Source organism: Ornithodoros turicata, chromosome 2 (assembly GCF_037126465.1).
Source record: "Ornithodoros turicata isolate Travis chromosome 2, ASM3712646v1, whole genome shotgun sequence".
Taxonomy (NCBI): Eukaryota; Metazoa; Arthropoda; class Arachnida; order Ixodida; family Argasidae; genus Ornithodoros; species Ornithodoros turicata.
The window spans coordinates 107,262,885-107,285,829 of record NC_088202.1 but is presented as its reverse complement, the minus strand read 5'-3'; the positions used below and the strand labels follow the sequence as shown (position 1 = coordinate 107,285,829).

At 46.4% G+C, this 22,945-nt stretch overlaps 1 protein-coding gene across 2 annotated transcripts in view; it reads right to left on the bottom strand.

Annotated features, from left to right (window-relative positions):
* The window catches only part of LOC135385929 (adhesion G protein-coupled receptor L3-like), a 317,487-nt gene that overhangs the window by 157,151 nt on the left and 137,391 nt on the right, over window positions 1-22,945 (bottom strand). The gene's annotated exons all lie outside the window — the stretch shown is intronic.

The window sequence follows — 22,945 nt, the reverse complement described above, 5'->3', positions numbered from 1 at the left end:
GAATATGAGAAGTTTCTCGAAGACTGCATCTCCTGGTACCTTCTTTCCGGCTGTAGAATCAGATTCGCAAAGGACATAGCACCTCTCTACAGGTGCCGACGAACAAAGGCTTATATGAAATTTTACGAAGTTTGATGAAGTGTGATGAAATTTGTATGAAATTTGACCCTGTTGACGAAATTTCGTACAACAAGGTAGTCGGGTTGTCCCGACCGCTGTCCTCAACAGCAGTGGAAAACTCGCCATCTAAAATGATTTGTCACAGGTGCATGCCTGCGAAAGCACGGTATAACTGCACGGCTCTCGAAAGTCGAAGGGTCAAATGCAGGGTAGCTTTAAGATACGAGTCAGTATCTTGCGTATTTAGGAGTATTTATAAGGTATTTGCAAAAATAAATACCCAAATATTGGTATTTCAATATAACAAATTATAAAAACACGTTTCAAGTCTGTATTTAAATACAAAATATAAATTTAAATAGTATTTTAATTGCAATGTATTTAAATACTGCCCATCCCTGGCTAAAATCGCCTGTCAGTACATCGCTGTCCCATATTACCTTTTTTGCGCTTGAAAGTGCTGTACCAATATTGTATTTGATGGTCAACCTTGTGTTGCACGTGTTTATTACCCGAAAGAAATAGCCTGAAGATTTGAAATGAGATAAACCACGGAGTGTGCTGATTTTAGACAGCTGTGTGCCTTACAGTATATGTCCACAGCTTGGCAACGATCGTCGGAACGAAAACTGGTACTCGTTCCGGAGCCTCTACATGCATGGCAACTGCGGTTTTACTAATTTCTGTACGTGTCGGTTCCGAAGTAGACGGAGTCTGCAGTCGTGTTCTTTGCTGGGCTTCCCGTTCGGCTTTACTTCTCACACGATTCAAACGGCAACGATTCGCATTGCGCATAGCCGGAACCATTATATTTCTCAAGGCACGATGCCTTTTATTAGCCACAAACTTATGCATTTCGAGCTGACGCCCGTAATACGTCCACACATGAGTCCTGCATTTTACTACCAGATCATCCCAAATTGTAACCTGCAGTGCTGTGTACATGAATGGGCTCTAACTTCACACTTTTTCCAACGCAAACGAGACACGGAGGCTAAAGCCTGGTCGGCGCCGTTGCGTTTCAATACGTCCGTCCGTCAGCGTTTCTTTGTGACGGACGCATGAGTTTCCAATTCACGTCCGCACTTTTGCGACGCAGCTTTACGCATAGAAATCATAAGGAAAGAGGCTAGAAGAAAAGCCGAGAGAGAGAGTAATGGGAGAGAGCAAAGGCGTTGTACGGATCCGACACCTCCTCCCAGCGTCCAAGTCCGGGAGGCGCCATGATCGATATTGTGGATTCGGCCACAGCCTTTCCACGCGTAAAGACCAGGCGCATTCGGCGCCATGGTATCCAATCCAATCCAAGTCGTGCTTGCTTCCGCTGGGCTCCGTGTGCCATGCCGTATGCGAAGTGTGTTTGTTTTGTCTGTTCTCACGTGTGCGCTTGGATTGCGTCTTATTACGTAAGGAACGAGTATCGTACGGTAGAAATGTTGTGCTGCGACATGAGTGAACGGCGCGCAGAACTCGTACGAGACACCGTTCGTAACGCGGTAGGCCTACCGAATCTATTGTGGCGGCTCACTTGTTGAGATACCCCTCTTCGCTGGCTTGGTTTCTAGTTATTGTGAGAGTTCTGTGGCTTTACGAGAAACCGCTAATTGCAGAGTACGTGAAGTGATGCAAAAGAAGATAAGAGCGGCACGGTTTACGGGGCAACGGCCTGCATTTCTTGCGTCGCTCCGTCCAAAAAAATTGAACTCGACGAACCTATGCGTTCGTCGCTTTCGAAGGGGCTCGCGTCGATTCGCAGACGGACGCGACGCTGACAGACGCACTGAAACGCAATAGTGCGGACCAGGCTTAAGTCGGCGGAGTTCGTTCAGTGTAGAGATAACTTGATGCGTCGAGATAAGTAATCGGAACGCGCCTATTGGACAGCACTGCGCACGGTGCTGCCCGCTGTCCAATAGACGCGTCCAGATTATGTTTCTCGACGCATGAAGTTAGGTCTACACTGAACGAACTTATAGCGAATTCAGCTGGTCGTTTTCGTGGAGCGCTGTGTAGTGTACCCAGTGTTGGATTAGCCTACAAACGAAGGAAGAGCGAACCGAAGGGACCAATGAAACGCGACACATGTTGGATTGAGGCGGCCGTGTGACACATACGCTCAAGCCAGTGCAACTTTTTCTGCACTGCAACGACTAGCTGAATGGGTTGCGAGGCGTGGAAGTGCCATGTCAGAGGTTGGCCATGAGGACAGAGAAGAGTCACTACGTCGTCTATTCAGCAGACGAAGCGAAATGAGTACAACGGAGCATCTGCGCGCCGTTGCGCATCATTTGAACGAAGTTTGTCGCAAAATAGTGATATTCTAACGTAAGGAATGCACGCATTCCCTACGAACTATCCATACGCACTCTTCTACCACTGGTAGTGCAATTAAATCTACGACAAATGAAAGACGAACCCGCAATCACCCGATTTACGCCACTTTACACAATCGTGCCACTCTATACTATAGTCGAATACTGACTGCTGGTTCGATCACTATATGGCCCGGTTTGACCAACATTACTTAACTCTGTACCGAAATCGAGGGTTGCTAACACTTGAAGATAACTAAAACGTTGTACTATCTAAAAACAGGCTCGCTACACTGTAGGTAAGACGTAAAAATGCTCCCGTCATTTTTGATATAGTTACCTGAAGCCTTGCTGTATCATAGTTAGGGTCTGGCTCTTTCGGGTTAGACCCAATTCCTCCCCATCAATTCCATCCCAAACCCGTTTAGAACTAGTGTGGGCTAAACCAGATTTCTGTCCGAATCTCTTTTTTTTATTGTGTGTTAGCGCCGCGAAGCAACTGTGGCTATGAGCGGCGTACAGACGTGGACAGATGGAGTGAGGACAGCAGGAAGGAGTGGGGGACAGGGGGATTAGTATGCGTCCTGGGCCGACTTCAGGGGGTCCTGGAAAGTCCAGGAAAACCCAGGGAAAACCTCCTACAGCACAGCCGGCGGTAGGGTTCGAACGCACCATCTCCTAGTCTTCAGCACGACCTTGGCTACCACCAGCGAGCGGACGCCTTAGCCCACTCGGCCATGCCGCTGGTGTGTCCGAATTCCAATCAAGCATCCGGGATCCGGTCGTGTCACGTATCACGTGCAGTATTTAGTACCAATTTGCACGCATGTCTGATCCAAATCTTTTTTAGTGCAACCTATGCCAAGCACATTTGATGCTATACAACATACGGTGCTCGTCACTATATAAAACGTTAGATATGCATGTCTGACCAATACATGCATTTTAACCGCGCACTGCTTGCTGTACAGAAAGGAAAAGAAAATGACCCGATGACAGTCGAATGTATCAACAGTACTACGAATTACAGATTTAAAAATAGCACCCTATTTCTCCCGGGATCCGAGAAAGGCATTGAATGCGAAAAAATCTGACCAAGTGCTGTTCGATACACGACAGCCTAAACTCGATATCTGTGTCCTAATTCACCTGCACTGATTATGATAGCAGAAAGTCGAAGAACAATAAATTTCGTTGGAATTGCATGAGTCTAATCTCGCTTCTTTGAAAGTGAAGTAAAGATTTCGTTATCCGTGGGGTTTTGTACTTCTCTCACGTTAGACCCCCTGCGCGAGAGAATGACAAATGTTGTTCTCGAATTTTCGAAGTTTCTGCCAAGAAAGATTTCCCGCCTGCGGCGAATTTGAATTGTCGTCATTCGGGGTAAGAGCTTCTAGTCGTGCTTGGCTAGCCCATTTTCTGCTAATCATTTTCACGCTGCACTGCCTTGCCTGACAGTCAGCTTAGACGGATAACTTTTAACAAATTAGAAGTAAGTACGTGCAAAAATCTACCTTGAAATAGTATGTGTTCGAATTTTGTACAAAGGCTGTCGCCGTACCTTGCTCGGAGTTCTCATGCAAGAAGAACGCCGTGAGGTAATTTTGTCTGCGCGGAAAAACGTGTTCTTTTCTTTTCGACAATGTCTTCTCTTTGGCAGGCACTCTGAGTCTCAAACTCGAAGAACGCGATGATTACACGGTCGGGTACATTACAGGGGCAACCGGTTAATATATACATATATATATATACAAAGTGGAAATAGCCGAAGCTCTGTAGCTGCACGTTGAACATATGTTTACAATTTGATCGTGCACTCCCAGCCAAGGACAGCTGTTCCGCTCTACTTGGAGCTCGTCAGCCTGGCGCAGGGAAGTAACACGATCTTGGGTCGGCGCTAACAGTGCGTCTCAGCGAGACATCAATGTTCCACAGTGACGGCGCCACCTGTGGAGGCCGCAGTGCAAGCCAGCAAGTACATATACAAAGTGAAAATAGCCGAAGCTCTGTAGCTGCACGTTGAGCATATGTTTACAATTTGATCGTGCACTCCCAGCCAAGGACAGCTGTTTCGCTCTACTTGGAGCTCGTCAGCCTGGCGCACGGAAGTGACACGATCTTGAGTCGGCGCTAACAGTGCGTCTCGGCGAGACGTCAATGTTCCACGGTGACGACGCCACCTGTGGAGGCCGCAGTGCAAGTCAGCAAGTACATATACAAAGTGAAAATAGCCGAAGCTCTGTAGCTGCACGTTGAGCATACAATTTGATCGTGCACTCCCAGCCAGCCTGCGGCCTACACAGGTGGCGCTGTCACCGTGGAACATTGACGTCTCGCCGAGACGCACTGTTAGCGCCGACCCAAGATCGTGTCACTTCCCTGGGCCAGGCTGACGAGCTCCAAGTAGAGCCAAACAGCTGTCCTTGGCTGGGAGTGCATGATCAAATTGTAAACATATGCTCAACGTGCAGCTAGAGAGCTTCGGCTATTTTCACTTTGTATATGTACTTGCTGGCTTGCACTGCGGCCTCCACATGTGGTGCCGTCACCGTGGAACATTGTCGTCTCGCCGAGACGCACTGTTAGCGCCGACCCAGAAGGTCCCGCAGCAGAAGGTGGCAGAAGGTCCCGTAGCACGTGATTCCTCCTGTCAGAGTGTACTAACACACCACTGAAATGCAAAGCCAGTGAACTGTATAAGGGAAAAAATTAGCCGGAGCTCTTTGGCTGCACGTACGTGGCGAGTTCACTGGTTCCTTGCATCCCCATATGATCTTCACAAGTGATGACGTAGGGCAACGTGTAGCCCCCGTACAATAGTTTGTTTGTGTCTCTCAGGTGAAAATGGTCTCACTCCTGCATAATCAGTTCTACGCCACTCAGTGTAGCGTTTGTGTGGTAGGACAATTTAATACGGCGTGGAACGGTCAGTACATTGTCAGCGCCTCGAGAACAATATTCACAATTAATGAGCTATGAGGGGCGATATATACATCGCTACGCTTCATAAAATAAGAGGTGAGGGGGAGAGGTGGGATATGCACTATTTACACTCGATGGAGCACGAGAGGAGTGATGGCAAATGAAAGAGAGGTACTGTTCATGGAGGGACACCTTGGACAGATACGGAGCCCCCTTGCAGCAAAAGCGAAGGGTGGAATCCCCACCGCTGTAGGAATTCGTCGCCCCCGAGCGCAAAGAGCTCCCGTTGTAAGCTATTAGTCACAAGAACGCGCAGTTGTCCAACCAGCAAGAAAATGTGGGTTTTCCACCGCCGTTGAGCGACGGTCTTGCAACGGGCCTTCCACCAGTGCCGTGTATGCAAAAGGGAGTCTGGCCATTAATGGGACCTGCCTATACCTGAGGCTCCACCCACTTTTTGAGGTATCTAGCCAATCACAGGTCGAAATACTGTTGTCTATTATTACATCCATCCAGTTCTTATACCTCACCCTTACTTACTGGGTGCCACCATTTTGGAGAAATTCGATTGATTCGGATTGCAACGGATATCACTGGAGACAGACCAAAACGACGTATTTTGCGCCCACTTCTATCAATGCCATCTGCATGGAGAGAGGCATGTTGGGAAGGCTCAGAATTCCAGAAATGGTTGCTGGAAGAAGTGATTGGCCTGGAGAGCGGCACAACCGCTTCTTCGTAGCAGACGACTGCAGCTATGAAGTTTTAAACCACGTAATGTAAGTAGATCGAATCAAACATGAGCAATGACGTATATATAAATAAAATGAAATTATATAATGCAAAATCCTACGTATAACGGTCGTCCTTCTTGCTATTTTCTTGGCATCACGATCTTAATTAGGCCTAACGTTAGCGACGAAACATCCCATTTTCGCGTAATGGCGGAGCGAAAGTTGAAGCTGATTTTGCAGATGCGTACATGAGGATATATACTCACAGTATGAAATTAAAGTAGTCTGTGAATTTTTTTTGTCACGAAATCTCCGCTTCGCCGTTGCAAGAACCATCCTCCATTTTGGAGAAAATTTGGTGTCATGGCAGCTCCCATATGGAAAACAGTAACCAATGAAATGCGCCTAAGTTTGATTGACAGGTCGAGCCTCTTTTTTAGGCTCCTCCTATTGGCCAGACTCCTTTTGGCATACACGGCACTGCCTTCCACGACACTGCAGCGCCACACGCGGTGGCTAGCACACTGAGCCTGTTTGGGCGCCTTTGGTCACGTCGCACGGGACAGAGCACATTCGTGCAACGCCTAATCAAGGTCCAGAAGATGCGGGAAATGCGGCACTCGAATAGCACATGGTAGTTCGTTTCTGCCCGGCCGCAGTACGGGCAGGCCTCAGTTGACGTGATGCCCTACTCATGCAGCCGGTTGCGTGTGGGGAGTATCCGCCAGGCAAAGGGCCAAATGATGTCGCGCTGTTGACCAAGAAGCCACGGGCCGACGAATGATGTCCAAGAGATGCCTAAAGCATAGCCCACCCGCCTTCTAAGGCTGTCAGTGGTCGCAGCAGAGTCCAGCAAAATAAGTTTGGCCATCGCTGAAGGCGAAGTGGATAGCAAGATGGAAGCAGAGGGGAGCAGAGACGAGACCTTGTGATAGTAAGCCCGTACCACCGCAGGATATCGGTGAGGAGTTGCACGATGGCCCTGTTGGGGAGCGTCCCACCAGAGGCCGAGCAAGACTTTAGGTGTAGTGTCTGCTGCGTCGCGAATTCGCAGTGTGGTGGTGTAGCGTTTATTATCAGAACGTACGAGGCCTTAGGACAAAAGATGAAGGGTGCTTTAATGGAGTGATTGAATGCTGTTTTGATGTCATATGCTTCACTGAAGCATGGTTGTGGCCAGGTTCACCCAGTTCATCTTTTTTTTTCCTTAGTCTTATACTGTGCGTAGGTCCGATCGTTCTCAAACTGAAAATGAGAGGGGTGGTGGTTCACTTCCCAAGCAGCACAATATACTGAGAGTCGAGTGCAATAGGGGTGGACGGTATATGTGTCTTATCAATCTTCCTTAGTTTCAAGAGTCTTTTCAAGGTCTTCCACCTACCCGTCCACCCCTATTATTGCTGTTCGGTCTCATTTCAATGTATATCTCGTCGCTCTGATCTGGAACTTGTATCGGAATGTGTTTGGGTTGGGGGTTGTTGCTTTCGTGACAGAATCTTAATAGGTGTGCATTATTTACCTCCGGGGGGGCGGGGCGGAATATGTTTATTAAGAAAAAGAAAGGAAAGGTCAGCCAGACGGAGGTCGGCTTACTATTCCAAAGAAATGGAAAATGGGGAAGAAAAGTAAAGGAAAAGAAGAAAAGAAAAGGGGAAGACAAAGAAGAAAAGAAAAGGGGAAGACAAAGAAGAAAAGAAAAGGAAAAGACAAAGAAGAAAAGAAAAGCAAAGGATGGACACAAAACTAAAACTGAAAAGTCACACACACGGCCACACAATCACGAGCATGACCAGAATTCAAGGACACCTCCTCTGATGCAGGTTCTGCCTGAGAGCAGAAGAACGTGTAAGAAAGCCAACTTGAAAGAAAACTATGCGGCGAGGAGGAAGGAAGATGGAATGAGACATGGGCAGACGAGAAAGGGAATTTGTACATCAGATATCGCGCGCGGAGCCCGGCTATCAGCAGCAATTGCCCAGCGCAGAATGAAAACGTGATGAATCAGCTTTGCCAAACTTTTCTTCGCTGTGCTGCTGCTCAGAGTTCTGAGGTGCTGCTCGTAGCGCGAGGAACGGGGTGATTGCCACTTGTAAGACTAGCCCTGGTCCATTTTTTGTTCTCTCTGTGGGGAATGGGGATGCCGTCGACGATGACCAATGTGTGTCCTGGGGCGACTTCTGAGGGAAGTGTGCCGACGTATGTGTGACAGCGTCTGAGGAAAAGCCCAGAAATTATCCTACATTATGCTGAACAGAAATTATGCTCTATACGCTAAGAAAGCGAATTCAGTAACCGCACCTCACTTTGTTACTTGCACCTTGTTACTCAGTGCTCACTGTATCGTACGCTTCAGTTTGTTCTTGGCCTTCTCATGAGGACACTTAATTCCAAATTTTGCCTCTTAGTCTCTTCCCGGCACCATCAAGAATGCTTGTCGGTTATCAACTCCCTCCCTTAGAGAAATAAAAATAAGAAAATAAACAAGCGGAAGATTGCTTATTTTCAGAACATCTAGAGGTGAAAGCAGAGTCACGTTCGGCACTTTCTTGTGCCGAACGTGACTCTGCTTTCACCTCTAGATGTGATGCTTTCACCAACACTTCCTAAATAATGTCCTGCATGCACGCTTACGTCACCTATATGGAGGCCTGCGACCTGCTTCGAGCGTTCTTCTCGTTCGTTCTTTGATTTACTTCATGGCAGCACCAACAATATAGTAACAGCAGGCCTTCCAATGCGACGCAAGGCACAGGCCTTCTCCATATCCTGTAGGTGTTGCTCAAATAGGCGCTCGAATCAAAGACAAAAGGAAGAGAGATGCCCAAGCAGCACAATGTCTCGAGTGCCATAGTTGTGGACGGTATGTGTATTATCAATGTAATTAGTGCGGCCGTTAAATATTTTTGCAATGAATCTTCATAATTCCTGAAAACAAGCTGAGCGCGCAATTCCAAATTGGGGGAACACTACCCTGAGAAGTCTAGTCAGCAGGAATCGAAACAGTAACACTTCTCTGTGCCCTTAAAAAGTGAGCGAAAATGCACTATCGTCGAGAGTTGCCGCGACTTCGGCAGCCGCTCTTTCCTATCACCTTCACTGTCACCGTTTGACGATACTGACATCACGCTGTTCCTCAAAACATGGGGGCCCCTGCTTCCTAGCGTCCTCGTTGTTTTTCTCTCGTTAAAATCTGATACAACGCAGACATTTATTAAGCAGCGGAATCGGTGATTGCCTTTTTGTTAACTGCCAGTAATGCATTTGTAGTTTTATTGCGTGACGTTTATCACATCACATCGCGAACTGTGTTGTGCAGATCAAACGAGATAACGTGGAAAGAAAATCAAGTACGGCACGTTTTATGATAATGTAGACTGAGAAACAACATCGCTATTTCCCTCGCTCCAGGGACAAAGCGGGCTGTTCCATGATTTCAGGAACAACCTGTTGTCACTTGAGAAGTGGTGACACCGAGTCAGGGAGAGGAGAAATTGCCGCAATATCCGAACAGTGTTCAATTATTTTGTATGTTTTTACTAAAGCGCAAAAGGTTCTGTGATTTCGGTTCTTGCGGCGTAGGCCCCTCAGGGTTATGCTCTACATCTTTGCAATTACGCAGTCAACGTATTTTCACTAATTATAATAATTTATCGCGAATGTTAGTTAACGGCTGCGCTATTTGTTTATACGCCACCACCTTTGAATTGGTCGCGTACGGAATAGATATATTCAACGACTTTTGCGAGAAAGTCATTTTGAAAGTCCTTCGCGGATTTCATCAAATTCATTCAGTCTTACTTCACCTACCCTGTATGCAGGGTATCCCAGCTAAATGTGACAATATTTTTTAAAAATATATCTATCACTTCTTCCGAGATGAAATCAATTTGAGATATAGCGTATGCTGAAGGGCATTCCCTAGGAGGGCATTAGCAGACTCCTAAGGCAATGTCTTAATTCTTTCAATAATTAACTTTTTAATTAGAAAAGCTACGAAGTTGTTCCAATGAGCAAAAAAACATGCTTGTAACTTTGTGCATCCTATTTAGTTTCACCATTATAGAGCGCGTCCAAGTTGGCTTTCACCAGGACTCCGCCGTATTATCGATCTCGATGAATGAAAATTTGATGAGTTCCGCCTTGACAGGGAACAAAGGACGTTTAAGCCACATGTTTCAAATTGATGGTAAATGATGGACAAGCATCTACACTACAACAAACACGCGTGGCACATTGTGCATTTCAATTAGTTTCGCCATTACAGAGCGTTAAAGTGTACCAGCCTGACGATTCCATGTCAGGTCGACCTCTATCAATAGAAATTTGATGAGTTCCGCCTTGACAGGGTACAAAGGACGTTTAAGCCACATGTTTCAAATTGATGGTAAATGATGAACAAGCATCTACACTACAACAAACACGCGTGGCACTTTGTGCATTTCAATTAGTTTCGCCATTACAGAGCGTTAAAGTGTACCAGCCTGACGATTCCATGTCATGTCGACCTCTATCAATAGAAATTTGATGAGTTCCGCCTTGACAGGGAACAAAGGACGTTTAAGCCACATGTTTCAAATTGATGGTAAATGATGGACAAGCATCTACACTACAACAAACACGCGTGGCACTTTGTGCATTTCAATTAGTTTCGTCATTACAGAGCGTTAAAGTGTACCAGCCTGACGATTTCATGTCAGGTCGACCTCTATCAATAGAAATTTGATGAGTTCCGCCTTGACAGGGAACAAAGGACGTTTAAGCCACATGTTTCAAATTGATGGTAAATGATGGACAAGCATCTACACTACAACAAACACGCGTGCCACTTTGTGCATTTCAATTAGTTCCCCCATTATAGCGCGTGAAAATGTACCCGCGTGTCGATTCCGTGTCATGTCGACCTCTATCAATGGAAATTTGATGAGTTCCACCTTGACAGGGACAACGACGTTTAAGCTACAGCTCTTTTCCCTGAGATGTTTGCATTCGTTACAGGTCCGAAATTTATGGTAAATGTATCATGTATCAATGCTACAACAAACACGCGTGGTAATTCGTTCATCTTAAATACCTTTACCATTAGAGCGCTTCAAAGTTTACCCACATAATTGATTCCGTTGTCACATCGACCTGGAGTTCACACTCAAGAAAGGGCGTTTATGCCACAGGTCCTAAATTTATTTTAAATGATTGACAATAATCTACATTACAACAAACGCGGGTGGTATTGTGCAAAACGGGGATTCCTGTAGCGGTGAAGTAAGTGGGAGTGCAAGGAGAAGTCATCTGCTATCCACATATTAACTGCACAGGCTGTAGCACAGCATTAGGGCAACTAAATCAAACTGAACGCCATGCAGTGTGATATAGATCCAGTACAGCATTATTAAGCCAAAACTCTGATGCTCTCGCCCTGCCGTTACTCTCATACCTACCTCTGTTAAACTACCTCAACAAAAAAAAAAGAAAAAGAAAGGAAAAAAAAAGAAGCCTAGCAGAACGCGGATCGAACCACGCACCCCGAAAGAAGTGACGAGCACCTCTACCACTGAGCCAACGATGCCATACGTGCTCCCGCCTGGAATGAAGGTACAGACGCTTCGCCAGCCACATCGAGCTTGTCAATACTTCTTTTGTCGTGGGAACAAAATAGGAGCGTCCCACAACAGCGAACAAAGTTGCAAAGCGTACAAGACAAATTCAACTTTCATGTCCTGCATGCGCATTTTCCGGAGAACCCATTGTTTTAGCCAAGTACAACAAAAATAGCACACCAGTGCATTCTGCCATGAAGCCAACACGGCGAAAATAAGTCCTCCAGGAACAAAACTGTGACGCTCTTGCGCTTCCATTCCACTAGTACACCATCGATGGGCCTCTCACAGCAACACCCATGTGTGGGCTTTTCTTTCTAAAGCTCAGCGTCAACAGATATTCTAACAAAACCAGGTGGAATGCATTGCTTCAATGGAGGGCAGCGAGTACGCCGGTCAAGCCAACTTTAAGAAACCGTGTCCCGGATTTCTGGGAATGACGTTGACAAGGTTCGAAGCGAGGAGAAAGCGGAGGAGCGCAGTGGTGACTGCCCACAGGGTCGACTGACGAACGGGACCCAGTAAGCTCTCCAGGTTCTAATGTAGCTGTTATTGAAAACTTTCAAGCGGTTCTTTCTCGTGGTCAAATGGATGTAATCTATTTTCACGTCTCGAAAGTCTGATCTGCTCCTTCGGAAGCTCAGTTTATATGGTGTTTCTGACTCTCTTTTAGGTTCCTTTGCCTCTTACTTACGGCGCATCGCTTATACTCTCTTTGTGTGTCCGGATCCTACTCTGACACCTATGTTTTTACGTCTGGTGTACCCCTGGGGTGAAGTGTCGGGCCTCTACTGTTTAATATTTTTATTAATGATCTTGTATCCTGCGTTAAACATTCCATCATGCTGCAGTATGCTGAGGACTTCAAAATAATGAAAAGCATAACCTCGCCTTCCGATTGCTTACTGCTTCAGGAGGATATTTACAGTGTTATTTCTTGGTGTACTTCTAATTTCCTCAAAATCAACACCTCAAAATCTGAAGTTATCTCATTCACGAGCAAGTCTCAAGTAACCCGATTCCGGTACTTTTCTGATGGCGAAATAGCCAGAGTCGTTACCATTCGTGATCTCGGTGTTGTCTTTGATGCGACGCTTCAATTTCATGAGCATGTAAGAGCAATTTGTTCTGTTGCTCTGCATATGCTTGGTTTACTCACTTACAGCTGTAAAATGTTTTCTTCTCACAGGGTATTTCTTACTCTCTATAAAGCTTGCGTCCTTCCCCGACTTGAATATGCGTCAGTAGTATGCAATGCTTTATGTGCCACCGATATCAAACGTCTTGAAGTTGTGCAAAACACCGTGTATATACAGGGTGTTTCACCTAAGGTGATAAAAAATTCTAACTGGCTACGTACACGCCGGAGGATTGGTTATTACCTTCTGGTATAGTCTGGTGGACATCATATTTCTGTAAAAAAAGTGAGGTCTGCTTTGCAATTTTCAAAGTTCAATTGAAAAAATAAATTTACCGCAATTAAAAATTGTCCAAAGACTTCCTCAATGATGACAAAAGTTTCCAGAAGGTCCGAAAATCCGACAATCCTCCCAGTACTTCGCCAGTTATAATCTTTATCACCTTTGGTGAAACACCCTGTATATATACGCTAAATGCGAACATATTTTTTGAAAATATATATATCACTTTTTCCAAGATGAAATCTATTGCAATGTAGCATATGCTGAAGTGCACTCCGTAGGAGCGCATTCGTAAACACCTAAGGCAATGTCTTAATTAACTTTCAATAATTGACTTTTTAATTTCAAAAGCTACGAAGTTGTCCCAATGAGAACATCTGATCCCTTCGGACACATGATACCGGAGCCGTTTTCGATAGATCGTCCGCAAAACAATTCGTGAAGGAACACAATTTTTTTCTTTATTTTGTTCATTGCACATCTTCGGAAGCGCGTCTTTCCTTCACCTCCAGTGTGAGAGGGTGGAGGAGCACCGTGCCGCCTCATGCATCGAAAAACAAATGTATCGGGTGACTCTATCGGTACTGCCCTTGCCTTGGGTTGCATTTTCTGTTTTCATTTAATCTTTTTTCAGGACGCAAGAGGCCACAGTGTGCTCTTTCACCCTCTCACAATGGGGGCGGGGGGGGGGGGGTGAAGGAAAGACGCGTATCCGAAGATGCGCAATGAGCAAAATAACGAAAAAAAAAGGTGCTCTTTCACCATTTTTTTGCGGACGATCTATCGAACGGATTTTTGTTCTGAAAACGGCTCCGGTATCAGGTGTCTGAAGGGACCAGATGCTCTCATTGGGACAACTTCGCAGCTTTTATAATTAACAAGTTAATTATTGAAAGTAAATACATTGCCTCAGGAGTTTGCTAATGCCCTCCAAAGGAGTGCCCTTCAGCATATGCTACATTGCCATTGATTTCATCTCGGAAAAAGTGATATATATATATCTCTTTAAAAAATATGTTCGTATTTAGCTGAGACACCCTGTATATAAGAAAGGTCTAGAAATGTCTAATCCAGAAAGGTAGGCAGGGAAAGAGAAACAGCGAAAAAATAACTTGACCATATTGTCGGACTGGCCCAATGCTCTGTTATTACAACATGCAGTTGACGGGTCGAATGAACTATTTTGACTTTTTCTGTTTAGATACTTTTTCGTTGAATTGTTTGTTGTCGCTACCTGAAACTGATCAGAATCCCTGTCACAATTATCTTTATACAATTATTTTTACTACAACCTTTCTACTATTAGTGCATTACCTTAGCATGCGGCTTTAAAGAAAGGATGTGCCTCCTCGCCCTTTTTGTGGTTGACGGTTCGTGACAAAGACCTGTACAGCGGGGCCTCTGTTCTCCAAAAATCAGCCACGCTTTCAATGAATGTGTAAGTGAACGAAGGAAGTAGGAGAGTACTTTGTGACGGCAGCTATCCCCCTGGCAGAACTGGTAATGTGATTCGCGAAGAAGACCTGTGCAGCGAGGCCTCTGTTCTTCAAAAGTCATCCACTATTTCAATGAGCGTGTAAGTGAACGAGGGTAGGAGGAGAGTACTTTGTGACGTAAGCGATCCCTCTGGAAGAAGCGGTAACGTGTTTGCTCTCGGAGACCTGTGCAGCGGAAGGGATATAAAGGGCGAGCATAGAAGAAAATCGTGAGAACGAGGAGCCGGCAATGTCACGCGAGGAGATCTGGCAGTCGAGAAACTCCTTCTTCTTTTTTTTAGTTCGCAGTGACAGCACACCGCACAGCGCAAATATTTTGCATTGTGTTTCCTGATGGATAGCTTTACGACTGCAACAGGGTTTCGAGCCATACCTCATTGCTCCTCTTCAGTGTTATATGTTCTAGCCTGGCATCCATGTTCGAGAAGCCTACACCATCTCCGTGTTTCGCCTTTTTCTTCCATTTCTCATTGATCAAACTGGAGAACGAAATACGCGACATTCTGGTAATTGAATAGCTATACCGTGTGTACTATAAATGGAGTATGTTAAAACGTTGGTGAAGTCGGACAGAAAGATGCGCAGCTGTGGTTGAAGCACGGGTGGGGGATATGAAAGCTCGTTAAATGAAAACCGAAAGGTCGGCCGAAGGAAAGACAAAGGTCGGCTTGCTAGTCAAAAAAATGAAATGAAAATAAAGAAGAACCAGATAATGTACAGACAAGGAGTGTTCACAGGGCATTCAGGTAATTACAGGCAATCTCAAGGTGCAGATAAGGCCCGAAGCACGGAGAAAGCGGAGATGGGCAGTAGTAACGATCCACTGGGTAGGCCGGAGAACGGGACCCAGTAGAGTAGCCAATCTGAGAGTGTTGTGGCCAAGTTGGAATACACGATGGCAGAGGGCGTCACGGGAGAGGGCGTCACGGGAGAGAACGTGTTGCGGGCAGTGCAGTTTGCTATGGGGGATATCAGCACGGACTGCGCTTTGACTGCAGGGACGAGAATAACAGAGAAAACGTTCTCTGTATAGTTATCCGTAGCCGTCACCGCTCCAAAGCTCCGTCGTTACGTCCAACGTGCACCAGCGACGCCATTATTATCCTGAGTTCCCGCTGCTAACTCGATAAATGGAGGAGACGTGCACTACTTTTGATCCGTTGGTGTGTCGCGATTCACTATTTGTCGATTTTTCTTCGAATTCCAGTAAATTGCTCTTGTGTCACTTGTCGATGACAAAGGCATTCACATGTTGAGCGAGCAGTCTTAGAAAAAATTAGCAACAATTTGACGATGCCGCTTCGTAGTATGCCGGAAGTTCTGTTACCTGATTTTTTCTCAATTTATTTTCACTGTCGCTGACAACTTTCTAGTTTAATAAGCGTAAACGTCTAAAGCCCCTGCCTCTTCCGTTCCAATAAACGTTGACGGCATTTTCTGACATGTTCTTTCGTTCGCCGCTCCGTGGTTCGCTGCTGCGACTGCTAGAGCAGGGAAAGGAGAAGAAGAAGAACTACAACAACTTTATTTTATGATGATGATGAAGGTGAGCTGCATGCTGAGAGAAGAGGAAAGCAGGTTCAAATGGCATAAATGTAGACCTGCTGGTGGATAAACTACACAGTATAGAAAGACTGGGCGTGGGCACACGGAAAAGAAAACACGTCATCTGTGTCGTGTTGTCTCGTGTGACCACGCTCAGGGTTTTTATAGCAGGGAGACCATGTCCCGGATCTTCAACTTTCACATAGCGATCGTTATCTTTATATTTAAAGCTCGCGGGCTCCAAAGCCGCTGTGGTAGGCTCGCGCAAGAGCTCGTGGCGAATGATGGGCCGAAATGATGCACTTAACGCGTGCTGTGGGATACCCACAAGTTGAAGATCGGACCCCATGTCACAATTTTGTTACATACTTTTCGGTGTCGCGCTTGTGTCCCGGGACCGCGACCACAGGGACAAAACGTGTTCTCCGTTAGAAATAAGAAACACTATACGCATTACAACAGAAAACATGAAACGAAACTACGTTCGCGTGTTACAGGCTGCGTGCAGAAATAAAACGCCACCGTTATGAAGAGCGATACCTGCATGTGAGGCCCTGAAAAATCCCGCGTCATATGATGGTAGAGTTTAACAACACTATTTCCGCGTTTCCTCACTACGTCATAATATTGACAGCGAACCTCTCAGCCACTGTTGGAAGAACTTGTTTTGAATACAAACACGGTTGCGACGTTGACCACACGCATATTGTCGAGCACACATACGGGCATTGTGATCAAGTGATGCGGTCTCCAGTGTTGTATATCTTTGACATCGCGGAATCCACTACGGACAAACAACGTCGAACCCTTAGTTGCAGGCCCGACTGTTTTCTCATCGAAGATAAGGGCCGGGACGAAATACGACGGGGAGGTTGTCTCACTGTTTCCTGTGATTCGGTAACGATTTCTGCAGACAGTTTGCAGTTTATATGGGAAAAAATATTGAATATTCGTAAAGGTAAAGGGGGAAAAGCATGCGCTGGAAATGAAATAATAGATGAATATTGTTTCTGTATAATCTTGTACATAGCATACAAGCATGACAACAGTGTGCGTGAGACCAGCATGGAAACGTGATGAAACAACCCGCGGTCGCGAACGACTGCATCGGTATTTCACGCCTTTATGTATAGTCTTGCATGTACGCTGTTGTATGTATGCAGTTCGTCGCGCAGCAAAACAGGAGCAACAATTCTGGAAAAATCTGCGACAGGATTGATTGATTGATTGAAAAATAAAAAAAAAAAGGAATATGGAGATGTGAGACCCGAGAAAGTCGGGTCGGGCTAGTCCAGACAACGTGAATAGAAAATAAAGTACAAAAACAGAATAAATGAAACCCCAAGATGACAAAGAGGCATAAGAGAGAACAAGCAGCGTCCAGCTAATGAATGAGTACAGTAAATAAGACAATAGTTCAAATGAGGGCGATTTCATTTCAATTCAGGCAGGGCCCCAACCTTTGGGTCCTCAATTTTCTTCGTTAGTTTTTATGTGATAGCCACATGTGTGGCATGAACATTGCCGGTGGCCCGGCTTTCCAGAACGAAGCGGTTCGCAAGATAAAAAATCAATAAGTGGGTAAGCGAGAACGCCGGATTCTCGCGAATGCGTTTTTTTGGCTACTTTGAAGCGCAGTATTTCCTTGTCCGTAGCCTACGTCACTCTGACCTTTTTGCGACAGCATTACTGGGTCATGGGCTATGGCTGTGAGTGATATCTTTCCCCAGGGACCCCTGGAAGACCTTACAAAAAGGACACAAAAACGCTTCCCGTGCGTTATTGCGCATATTTTGTTACCGTACCTGTGCGATTCACTTTCCCGGTAACCCGATAAAATGCATATCAAACGAAAGCTTGTTGTACGCTCTTTCTAATGGTATGCAGAGCAAGTTTATTCATCGCGCTTTTTGTGGGGAAATCGCGTCTGAATTGACATAGGTCGACACGTTTTGTCAAAGTTGGCCAAGCATTCGCGTAAAAACCCCATGTTCTATTCGAAAAAGAAAAATTGTGCCTCAATGTGGATGCTTTTTCTTGCTTTTGACGCAAAATTTCCCTCTGGTAAGCGCTCACAGGCCGAGTTACGGCCGTTGGGATCGACCGTACCACGCCAGGCTCGTGCGAACTGCCGCGCCACCGTATCGCTTGCCGGGCTTCGGCGCGCGAATTCTTCACGCAAACCTAAACGATTGCTGCACAAGTCGAAGTTGGAACTGTCATATGTTTGAATAAGATACATTTATTGGTACAAAAATAAAAAAAGAGATAAAACCGGGCAGAAATTACGGCAGCGATACCTAACTTATGAATACCACTGACGAACGGGGAATTCAGATGGTGCTATGTATGCGGCGTTAAAAAAAAAAAAGGAAACGTGTATTCGCAACCAGAGACGGACAGCAGTGTGGACCACAGTCTTGTGGAAGGTCGTTTTCATTAGTGTGGCCCCACCGGGTCCCTCTGCGGCGGAAACAACCGAGGTACAGTAACAAAACTGACCTTGTCGTAAGATTTGGAAGGATTTGGATAAGCGAAGCGTGGGAACCGCAGTTCGTCATTTTTGCTTTCGAGTTTGCACAAGCCACACATAAGTATCTCAATTGTGAGTGTCAGCTGTAGTGACCCATCCATGGCTGCCAGGATCTACAGCAGCGACCGTGTTTATTGCGCAGATTATGGTCGCCGACACAAGAAGCGCATCTCAAAGCAGAGTGACTTTGTGAGTGTTTCTCGTTTGGACATGACAGCGCTGAAGAGAGTCCTGGACCCAGCGGTCGCCAGCAACGTGGCCGAGGACGACCAGCTGTGCAGGAACTGTTTCAGGTATTTTTGCGACGTCATAAGTGACATGCCCAGTGAAGCTCATTCTTCGGCGCGTGACAGCGAATATGTTGAGCCCGAAGAGATCATCGAAGATATCAACGAACAGATCTCCTCTACCGATATTGATGTAACCCTTTAAGACATCCGGGGTCCTTGAAGGGAAAAAGCATAGAGGCTTACGTTTCTCGCAAGCATGCTCAAGTAACATCGGCAATCAGCAGATCTGTGCGCCGCAAAATCGGTGATGCGTACGGTGTGGACGAACCGCGTGAATCGGCAGTGGAGTGCAAGTACTGCCCGGACCTTCTAGAAAGCGTTGCCAAAGCATACGAGAAATGTACCTCACAGCAGGCCAGATGTCAACTTCTAACGCTCTTGCCGGACACGATCAGCAAAAAAGAAACAATGACTTTGGTACCAGGAACCACGAAATACGTCATTGATAAGGCAAGACGCATTAGGCGATCGGAAGGTGTTTGGGCCGTGCCAGATCCATGCGCTGGGCACCTGCTTAGTGAGGCTGAAGTTGCGACGGCACTGAAATACTACCTGGATGACGAACTAGACTGTTCCGTGCAAAGTCCGAATAAGAAGGACGTTGTTCACACTTTGAGAAACGGCCAAAAGGAATCGGTAGTGAAAAGATTTATGACTCGCTCCATACGTGAGACATACAGCATTTTTAAAAAAGACCATCCGGAAATAAAGCTAGGTGTGACCAAGTTCTACTCCCTACGACCAAAATGGGTTCGAATGGCACCTTACCAGTTGCAGTGTCTGTGTACCTACTGCGCCAACTACGAACTTCTTATAATCGCAGCGAACAGTGTTTCTGCAACAAAGTTATGCAAAGAAACGATTACAAGTTTGTGTGTGTGTGACCCCACCAGCGAAGCGTGCCTTTTCCGGGAGCGCAGGAGGTGCGCTGAGGCTAAGCGCATAACCCTGAGGAAACTAGAGATTTCTGCGGAATGTGAAGTTGTGGTGGCGATGTGGGTGACCTCATCAGGAAGATCATGAGCGGGCGCGCATTTCTGAAAGAGATACGCAAGTGGGCCTCATTGTACGTAAAGCACGAGCACGTTCACAACATCCAGAGGAAGGCAATCTGGCCCGAAAAGCAGTTCGCAATGTTGAGACACATCGTTCTACACTTCGACTTTGCTGAGAACTGGACAGTGAACTTGCCAAATGAAGTGCAGGGCCACTATTGGCAGAGAAGCCAAGTGTCTATCTTCACGTGTGTGGTTAAAGCACAGAACGCCACACTAAGCATGGCGACCGTGAGCGACGACTTACGGCATGACACAGCCCATGCGCTGCTTGCTTTGAAGCAAATAGTAGAAACGCTCGAGGACATTCTCCCCATATTTACACACATCGTGCACATATCTGACGGTGCTGCAGCGCATTTCAAGAACAGACATCAGGTGCACGAAATGCGCTCTAATAGCCTGCTGACCCGCTGGATATTCTCTGCGAGTGGGCATGGGAAAAATGCTTGCGACGGTGTTGGCGGATCCCTCAAGCACGCGGCAAGCGTATACAACCTGCGGTCGCCAGCAGCGGACGTCATACGATCTGCCGAAGACTTTGTCTCTGTGCTGACAAACCGCAGGCATGCAACACATCTCTTGCATCTTCCTTCAGGCGAAGTTGCATCGTTCCGAAGTGCGAAACAAACCGAGTGGTCGACGGTGCGGCCAGTGTACGGTCTTCGGTCCGCACACGTCTGGTACAAGGCGAATGGCACGGCACCATCGGAGGTCCTTCTTGCACGAACAATGAATGAAGTCAGCATCCCGCATTAATATCTGCCCTCTGTGTATCTCAAAATTGAGAAAAGTTTACTCTGGTCCTGATTTCCATGTACTGTACCATAATTTGTCATCGTTGTTTCTGCCTTTTCGCTTTTTGAACCAATCAATGAATCTGATTCAAATACCATTTACAACTTCAAATTGTGTCTTAATCCATTCAAGCCATCGATTACTATGCGTGAAGAATTCGCGCGCCGAAGCCCGGCAAGCGATACGGTGGCGCGTCAGTGCGCACGAGCCTGGCGGAGTAGGGTCGATCCCAACGGCCGTAACTCGGCCTGTAAGCGCTTACCAGAGGGAAATTTTGCGTCAAAAGCAAGAAAAAGCATCCACCTTGAGGCACAATTTTTCTTTTTCAAATAGAACATGGGGTTTTTACGGGAACGCTTGGCCAACTTCGACAAAACGTGTCGACCTATGTCAATTCAGACGCGATTTCCCCACAAAAAGCGCGATGAATAAATTTGCTCTGCATACCATTAGAAAGAGCGTACAACAAGCTTTCGTTTGATATGCATTTTATCGGGTTACCGCGAAAGTGAATCGCACAGGTACGGTAACAAAATATGCGCAATAACGCACGGGAAGCGTTTTTGTGTCCTTTTTGTAAGGTCTTCCAGGGGTCCCTGGGAAAAGATATCACTCACAGCCATAGCCCATGACCCAGTAATGCTGTCGCAAAAAGGTCAGACTGACGTAGGCTACGGACAAGGAAATACTGCGCTTCAAAGTAGCCGAAAAACGCATTCGCGAGAATCCGGCGTTCTCGCTTACCCACTTATTGATTTTTTATCTTGCGAACCGCTTCGTCCCGGAAAGCCGGGCCACCGCCAATGTTCATGCCACACATGTGGCTATCATTTAAAAATTAACGAAGAAAATTGAGGACCCAAAGGTTGGGGCCCTGCCTGAATTGAAATGAAATCGCCCATGACCGTAGACTAAATACAGTAATGGCTTCAACGCACCGCACAATGACTATAACATTAGTACAGTAACCGCACACGGAGACTTCAGAGGGTGTCGAGCAGGTCACATGATTTCAAAAATTGCACAACGTGTATGGCCGGCACGTATAGTGACTCACAGGCCAGAACCCAAAAACGTTTTCGGTGCTGAAAAGGCGGTTATCCAGGGGGTCTCTGTATATTTAGTGTATTTTGAATGACTGTTGCAGCGCCCTCTACGGCGTCGCATTCGCTTCAATTCGGTGAGTGAACGTTTCCGAGTTTAAACAGGAGACGGCTGCTGTCAGGAACATTGAGGCGCAGCCCATATAATGATGGATGCAAGTGGCCGAGGTAGTCCTTGTGGCGTTCGAAACTTGAGCTCAGGGTCAGCTCTGTGGAAGAGTGATGCATGTGGGATGTTTCTTCGCGAGTGGTCATGACATACGTGGTCACAAGGGCATCGATGCTGCTCTTTGCGTCACCTTCAGTAATGTATGCGTAGCATGGGGGGTCCACAGCCCGAACCCCGTGTGTGCTCGTCTTGCAGCTGCGGCTGCTGCCTCGCTCCCAGGTACACCTCAGTGGCTAGGTACCCATAGCTGGATGTCATGTCCCAGCGCCACTGATGAAGTGTACACACGCAAGTCGTCGTGCACCACTGGAGTCAGGGAGCCTATGCCTGTAACCTGATCCAGTCCCAGGCGAAAATCTGGACTGGTCCCAGAATGGTTCCAGTTGAATGTGGATGGTCCCAGCTAGATTCCCAAGTGGGGTGGCAGGTTCCACTTTGCTGACATCAGTGGTACCACTCTGGTCTCAGATGGTTCCAGAAGTTCCAACTGGAGCCTCACAGGTACCATTTTCTTCCCAGAATGGTCACTTCAGACTCCAAGTTGGGCAGCTTCCCAGCTTCCCCCTTTGAGATTTCATCTTGTCTACACTTGCCATATATCCTTCTGGTTTTGTTTGATCTATTACTCTGATCTATTTTAGCACATGCGTGACCTCTTTTTATTGCTGATTATCCAGGTGCACGCGTCTGCGATGAAATACACTATAACCCTGTAACTCCAATTCGTGCACATATTCTCATCTGAAGGTGCATGAATATCATAACATATTAAGTACCAGAGAAATGTCAAAAATACATCTCAACAACAACAAAAATTAAACTAAATAACTAGAAGAAAGACAACGAAAAAAAG